At 39.8% G+C, this 8053-nt stretch overlaps 1 non-coding gene across 1 annotated transcript; it reads left to right on the top strand.

Annotated features, from left to right (window-relative positions):
• Window positions 1-2354: 2354 nt before the first annotated feature.
• LOC112780523 (small nucleolar RNA R71) lies at window positions 2355-2462 on the top strand. Its single transcript, XR_003191354.1, has one exon. It is a non-coding gene; the product is annotated as a small nucleolar RNA R71 (small nucleolar RNA).
• The last annotated feature ends 5591 nt before the right edge of the window (window positions 2463-8053 follow it).

Below are 8053 nucleotides of genomic sequence, written 5' to 3'. Positions count from 1 at the left end.
TTCTGAACTCTGGTTGTCAGGAGCTCTCCATGCTCATTCTTTACTGCAGTGACTCCAGACTTCTTTGGCACCACTTGTACTGGGCTCACCCATTCACTGTCTGAGATGGGATAGATGATATCTGCCTCCAGTAGTCTGGTCACTTCCTTCTTGACAACCTCTAAGATAGTGGGGTTCAGTCTTCTCTGGGGTTGACGGACAGGTCTTGCTCCCTCTTCTAAAAATATTCTATGCTCACAGACTTGAGGGTTTATGCCTACTATGTCAGCCAAACTCCAACCAATCGCCTTCTTGTGCCTCCTCAGCACACTAAGTAACTGCTCTTCTTGTTGAGAAGTAAGTTTCCTTGCAATGATAACTGGAAACCTCTGCCCATCTTCAAGGTAAGCATATTTGAGGTGTGGAGAAATGGGTTTTAATTCTAACTTCTGATCATGGTCAGGCTCTGGGTTGTCTGGAGCTGGTAACAATGGCAAAGCACTGTCATTATCCTCTGAGAATGTCCCCACACTTGGACCTTGTCCTGTGTGCTTCTCTTCAAATTCCTCCTGATGGAATTCAGCCACGGTTTCATCTATAATGTTATACTTGAGGATAGAGTGATCCTCCGGAGGATGCGTCATAACTCCATTCAGATTGAAGATCACTATTCGGCCATCTATTTCAAAAGAGTATGTTCCTGAAAAAGCATCTAATTTAAACTTTGAGGTCTTCAAGAATAGCCTTCCGAGTAGGATTGATGATGGCTTGTCTGAGTCATTTTGGGGCATTTCCAGGATATAAAAATCAGTGGGGAACGTGAGTCCCTTAATGCCCACTAATACATCTTCAGCAACTCCAGCCACTGTAATAATGCTTTTATCTACTAACACAAAACAAACTGCCGACCTTTTTAAGGGAGGGAGCCTCAAATTATCATATATAGACAAAGGCATTATACTCACACATGCTCCTAAATCACACATGCAATCAGAAAATACTACACCACCAATAGTACAATTAACCATACAAGGACCTGGGTCACTACACTTTTCAGGTAAACCACCCATTAAAGCAGATATGGAACTTCCTAAAGGAATAGTTTCTAATTCATTAATTTTGTCCTTATGTATACATAAATCTTTTAGAAACTTTGCATACTTAGGTACCTGTTGAATAACATCAAATAGAAGAACAGTTACCTCAACCTTTTTGAATATCTCTACCATTTTTGGATTAGGTTCCAGCTGCTTCCTGGGCTTCCTTGCAAGTTGTGGAAATGGAATAGGAGTGGTGTCTTCTGCAGTGTCTGCGCCTTTTGATGCTTCCTCCTGTGGTTGAGCTTCTTCTTTTTCAGTTATGTCCTGTATGTCATCTTCCTCTTCAACATGTTCTATTTCCACTACCTCTTCAGCTGAGGTGTGTTCTGGTGGGCTTGGCTCCTCCTGGTTCCTCTCCTGCAGTGTGGTTCCGGATCTTAGGGTGATGGCATTAATACCACCCTTGGGATTGGGTAATGGTTGAGAGGGAATTCTACTAGAGCTCAAAGGTTGGTTATTGGAGTTATTCATTGAACCAATCTGTGAGACAAGAGCTTGCAAAGTAGCGTTCAGACCATTTAGAGTGGCATTAATGTTATTTTCTATGGTCTGTTGTCTCCGATCAATAGATTGTAGTAAGTCATCATTAGCAGAAGAAGAAGGATATGTAATTTGAGAGGTCTGCTGTTGGGTATTCTGTGGTCCTTGGGATTGCCTCAGGTGAGGTGCTCTGTAAGGCTGGTACTGGTTCTGCTGCCTGTTGTTGTTATTATTCTACCTCTGATTTCCTTGATTATCTCTGCCTCCTCTGTTGTTGTTGTCCCTCTAATTCTGGTTAGAATTGTCCTGCCATCCATGGTTGTAATTGCCACTTTGATTGTACCCTTGGTTGGGGCGGTCATAGAAGTTATGAGTGGCTGCCACGGTGTTGTCTTCCTGCTGGAGCTGCGGATACTCATCAGTATAGTGGCTATAATCAGTACAGATTCCGCAAACTCTCTGTGGGACTAACTGTTGGTTTTGCTGTGGTGGAGAAGGTTGAGCTTGCTGAACTTGTTGTTGGTTCAATTGCATCTGCTTCAGCAAGTTGGTCATTTCACAGATACTCTGAGTTAAAGTAGCAGTCTCTCTGCTAGAGGATACTTCTGCAACGGCCTTTGCACGGCCTTATTTTTGCCTATGATTCCTAGTAGATTTAGCTAAGTCGCTGATCAATTGCCATGCCTCATCAGTGGTCATGTACTTTTTCATAGACCCATTGCTAGCACTCTCCAATGTGGTCTTATCTTGGGGCCTCATGCCCTGTGTGACATAGCCGAGTAACTCTATCTTGTCAATCATATGGTGGGGGCAAGCTTCCAGAAGATTATTGAAGCGCTCCCAGTACTCATAGAGAGTTTCAGAATCATCCTGAATAATCATGGAAATGTCTTTCCTCAGTTTATCAGTAACTTCAGCTAGAAAGAACTTTTCCAAAAATTCTCTTCTGAGTGTATCCCAGTTGGATACAGTTGCAGCGGGTTGAGTGTAGTACCACTCTCTTGCCTTTCCCTCAAGAGAAAACGGGAAGGCTTTCAGCAAAATTGAAGTTTCATCTGCACCATCACGCCTGACAGTAGAACAGGCTGCTTGAAAATCTCTCAGGTATTTGATAGGCTATTGAGCAGGTAAGCCATGAAACTTGGGCATCAAATTGAGCAGTGCGGTCTTTATTTCAAAGTCTGTAGCCACCGCTGGATGATGCGCTTGAAATGGTTGCATTGTAAAATCAGGGGCTGCAGCCTCCTGGATAGTAACTCTCCTAGGTGCTGCCATGTCACCTATACGTAAATCAACCGAATCAGTAGAACAGGGGGTTGGTTTCTTCCTTAAATGACGTTTCAGATCCGCCCTCAGAGAGGAATAACCGACGCCGAGCTTGCCTTATTCGTGAAATAGTTCTTTCAATCTCAGGATCGAATACTGGCAAGCTTGGATCAGGAAGTGAACGCGTCATCTAGCGAAAGAAACAAGCAGCTTATAGTAGCAAAATAAAATAAAATGCAAATAAATAAAATCCAATCAATAACTTTAGCACTCTATTGCAACTCCCCGGCAACGGCGCCAAAAATTGATGGTGGCAGAAATTGGCGAGTTAAGAATTGTTATAAGATATGCGTTGCAAGTATAGTTCTCAACCAACTAGAAATCCGCTTATCAATTTAAAAAGGGTGTCACAGAAATTAAAGTTAAAATACTAGGAGTATGAATCCCAGGTCGTCTCCCAACGAGTTGTAGGAAAGTGTGCTATTTTATTAATCAGATGGTTTTCAAAAAGATTTGAGTTGAATGACAGGAAATTAAATCAGAGAATTAATGTAATTTAAATAAAAGCCTTGACTGTGAGTAGATTAGTTGGAAGCCCTATTCTTGTTGCAATACTTTCAAGATTAATTGATAATTGGGGGTTGTTCTGTTTAGTTATCCCTTACTAGGTAAGGGAAAGTCAAACAAGTTGGAATGCTGTTTCTATTCACAAGTCCCAGTCCGCTTACTTGGAAGGACTAGCGTTAGTGACTAGAGAGCAATCCAACAATAAACCCAATTACAATTTCTCCTTTGAGCATTCCAACTCAAGGGTTCCTTTCAATCAACTTCCCATCAAGTTAGGGAACTACTCACTCATTGTGAATGTGGAATTCATAACATAGGAAAGGGAATTAAAGAAAGACATGATAAATAAAACTCAAAGGAATTAATTAAAAATAAAAATAACTCTTGTATTAATAAATTCTAAAATAATCCAATAGTAAAATTAAGTAAATTAAAGGACATGGAAGAGTAAAGCCAAGTAAAGAAAACGAACTAGAATGACGAAGTCTTGATGAGGTAATAACTCTTCTCAAATCCCAATGCAAAAAGCAATGAAAATAATAAATCCTAAGAACTATGAATGTGTAGAGAGAGAAAAACCTAGAGAAGAGGAAAACTAGATCTGAAAAAACTAAAACTATCTCGAATGAATGTTGTTGTTGGTTTCTGCATGTTCTCTGGCTCTAGTCTGCTTTTCTGGGCTGAAAAATGGGTCAAAATAGGGCCTGAAATCGCCCCCAGCGATTCTGCAGATTATGCAGATCGCGCACGTCACGCGATCGCGTCATTCATGCGGACGCGTCATTCGGCGTTTTGCTTCTCCACGCGGACGCGTCGTCCATGCCTCCGCGTCACTTATGCTATTCCAATCTGCGCGGTCGCGTGAGCCATGCGGCCGCGTCACTGCGATTTCCTCTCTTTCGTGCGGTCGCGTGAGCCATGCGGCCGCGTCACTTCTCGCTGGTCATCTCGTTAATTTCTTGTGTTCCTTCCATTTTTTGCAAGCTTTCTTTCCAATCTCCACCTCATTCGTGCCCTATAAAGCCTGAAACACTTAACACACAGATCACGACATAGAATGGAATAAAGAAGAATTAAAATATATAATTAAAAGTCTCTAGGAAGCAAATTTTCAATCATGTAATAACTTTAGGAAGGAAATATAAATGCATGCTAATTTAATGAATAAGTGGATAAAGATCATGATAAAACCACCACAATTAAACACAATATAAACCATAAAATAGTGGTTTATCAACCTCTCCACACTTAAACATTAGCATGTCCTCATGCTTAGTTGAAGGAGATAAAATGAATGAGTAGGAACATGTAGAACTCATGCAATGTAATGCAACCTATATATGTGAATGCAACTATATGATTCTTGTCCACTTGATCAAAAGTAAGTAAGCTCTTCAAAACAATTACAAACCAAATTCCACTAACTCAATTCTTATACAGTAAGAACAGATAAAAATGCAAGAAGATAGCTCATGAAAGCAGAGAACATAGAAATTCAAGCATGGAATCCTCACTGATGATGTATGTACACTCTAGTCTCTCTAGTGTATAGGGTCATCACTCTATCCTTCTCTAATCATGATTTCTAATTTTTGTTCTTCTCCTAACCAATCAACAACATTTAATACACCAATGCAAACATCATGAGGTCTTTCCAAGGTTGTAATGGAGCCAAGATAAGGGTAAGGATATATATATATGGCTAAGTAAGCTTTTAAATTGAATCTTTATTTAACCCAAGCTTCAACATAACCTATATATATTCTATATAACTTTAGAATTCACACTAGCTACCCAGAAATCTCTTTCATATTCTATACTCATGTTTCAACTTTTTATTTTAATTTTATCATACATGCATTGATCTTTGAATTCTTAACTCAGCATTGGGGTAATTTTGTCCCCTTATTTATTTATTGAATATTTTTGGATTTTTTTTATAAACATAAAAATAAACATAGCTTATCAATGCACATAGATTTTTAATTCTTATAGTTTCACATGAGTAGGTACCCAAATTCCCGTTATATTATCATGACACATTCCCTTATTATCTTTTGTTCCCACAATTTCCCATACTTAAATAACACACACAATTCTATCTTAAGCTAACCAAAGATTCAATTTGGGATATATACTTGTTTTTCCGCTTAAGGCTAGTAATGTGGTAAAGTATAGAACAAATGGGATTTAAAGGCTCAAAGTGGCTAACAAAGGTAATTGAAAGGGGTAGGCTTAATTTGGATAAGTGGGCTAAACAAATAATGGCTTCAATCATATGCAAACATATAAATATAATAAACATTGGACATATAGGATGAAACAAAATATAGATTACAATCATAGAGAAGTAAACACACAAGAATAAAATAATTATGGTTAAATAATGTAACCATTCATAGAGGCTCAAATCTCACAGGTTGTGTGTTCTTTAGCTCAAAAATTATGTTCCAAATACAACTTCAAGCAAATTTAACATAGAAGTTTTGATTAAAATTAGTGAAATTTTGTTCCAAAGATAGGGACTTAGAAGAAACCTATTGTCTTTTCAATCAAGCAGAGCATACATGCAACTAACCTATTACTATGCAATTTATCCTATTCTACAAAAGAAAAGTCTAACTAAATATCCTAATTTATTGGTGTTTAGGGAAGAGAAATTACCTCCGGAAGTCAGGTACTGACCGACCTCCCCACACTTAAGGCTTTGCACCGTCCTCGGTGCCATCTGTCAGGAACAAAGGTGGGTTGGTACAGTATCTCCATCGTCGGGGCCATCATGGCTCCCTGTGCTGGTAAAGGAAGTGGAGTCCGGGGTGTCTGAGTCCTTGAATTTTCCCATAATCAGCTCCTTGAGGTATGTGAATCGGCGCTTGTTATGGCACTCTCTCATATTAGCTTTCTGTTCCTGCCGATCCAACCTTGCAAGTATCTGCTGGAGCAGTTGGTCTGTAGTAGGTGCTTGTGGTGTTGAAGAAGGAATATCTTCAACTGGTTCAGTAGGCTGGCTAGTAGTGGCTGCTGGAAGTCTAAGGTACTTCCCGTTAGGGACATACTGATCATCCCGGGGAAGCATGGCTTTGGTGTCCCCAGCTCTGTAGGAGACTCCGGCTGCTGAGGCAAGATCTGAGACCAAGGCGGGAAAAGGTAAGTTGTCCGCAATTTGTACGTGTCCCATGGCATTCCGGATATGTCTTGGGAGATTCAGAGGTTGGTCTGTAAAGATGCACCATAGTAGAACGACCATGTCCGTAGTGAAGGAGGACTCGTGAGTGCTCGGAAAGACGTAATGGGACATGATCTATGCCCATACGTGAGCCTCCAAGGTAAGTGCTGAAGCCAAAATTCCCTTAGGGCGGGTACGATGGTATCCGTAGATCCATCGGCTGCCAGGTAGTGCGATAACTCTGAGAACAGCGTCCCAGTCAAATTGGTACATCTGGCGCTTGAGTGCGGCTTCTTGAAAGGCGTCCAATCCTACTGGAATAGGGGGAAGACTTAGAACTTTTTGAATGGCCTCTTCTGTAATGGGGACTTGTTTCTGACGGACATAGACAGACTGCAGGGTTGGTAGGTGGAAGTTGGAGTAGAACTCGACTTCCCAAGAAAGATTGACCTGCCTTGGCTGTCTCTGTAAGAATTCCCATTGTCTTCGGGCAATCTGCGGCTCAACAAAGGTAGCAATATTGGGCGGGAGGAGAAGATGGTATTCGTTGTTGTAACTCCTTTCTGCCAGGATGGGGAACATCTGCTCACAGTAGCGATTGGAAAAACGCGCAGTGTCCTTTCCTGGGAAGGCTTTTTCTTTATCATCAACCTTTATAATCCTTTTAGATTTCTTTATTGAGGGCTTTACTGCAGTTGAAGAGGGTTCTGCCACTAATGCTCTCTTGGTTCCTCTTCTTGCTGGTTGTTTAGGAGTAGCTTTCTCCTTTCCTTTCTTGGTGGCCATCCTGAAAAAGGAAAGAGAAAGTAAATTAAATTCAAAGAGATAGAGCAAGGAAGAGGGCGGGAAAAGTGGTAATCAATGCACAATAAAGAAGAACGACGTTAACACATGGTCATGACTACATGTGAAAATTTTATCAATGAAAATATAGCAAGTGCATGTGGGGACAATTAAATGCAAGGGGTTTATTGGCATGCAGGCAAAGGCGTGAGTAGCATAGATCAAGCATTCAATGTCCAAGTGAGATTACCAAGTCTTTCAAACTAACAATTTGTTTGTAATAACAATTATATTACATTAATAAAATATAAAAAGGGTTTTGTGAAAAGCAAGCATTGAAAAGTAGAATAAAGTAGAAAAAATGCTTAATGCTATATGGGCCTTTTCACAAACACATAGCATGCATGATGGTTAAGTTATTGAAAACATGAATTTGAACATGCAAGCATCCCTTGAAAAAGTAATATATAATTGTCAAACAAATTTATACCAATCCACAAGCATATAATGAGAAATAATGACTCACATAAATTTATAACACCAAATAAAAAGGAAAAAGAAAGAAAAAGGAAATATGAATAATGAAGGTAAAACGAAAAGAAAAGAAGATACATATAAAAATAAGAAGAATAATAGAAAAGTAAGGAGGGAAGGAGAAAAAAAAACCTTGTTAATGGGGGTGAGAGAGAGAGAGAGTGTGTGTAAAAAGTGA

This window comes from Arachis hypogaea, chromosome 19 (assembly GCF_003086295.3).
Source record: "Arachis hypogaea cultivar Tifrunner chromosome 19, arahy.Tifrunner.gnm2.J5K5, whole genome shotgun sequence".
NCBI classification, from domain to species: domain Eukaryota; kingdom Viridiplantae; phylum Streptophyta; class Magnoliopsida; order Fabales; family Fabaceae; genus Arachis; species Arachis hypogaea.
The sequence above is the reverse complement of the archived record's forward strand: the minus strand, read 5'-3'. Positions and strand labels throughout refer to the sequence as shown.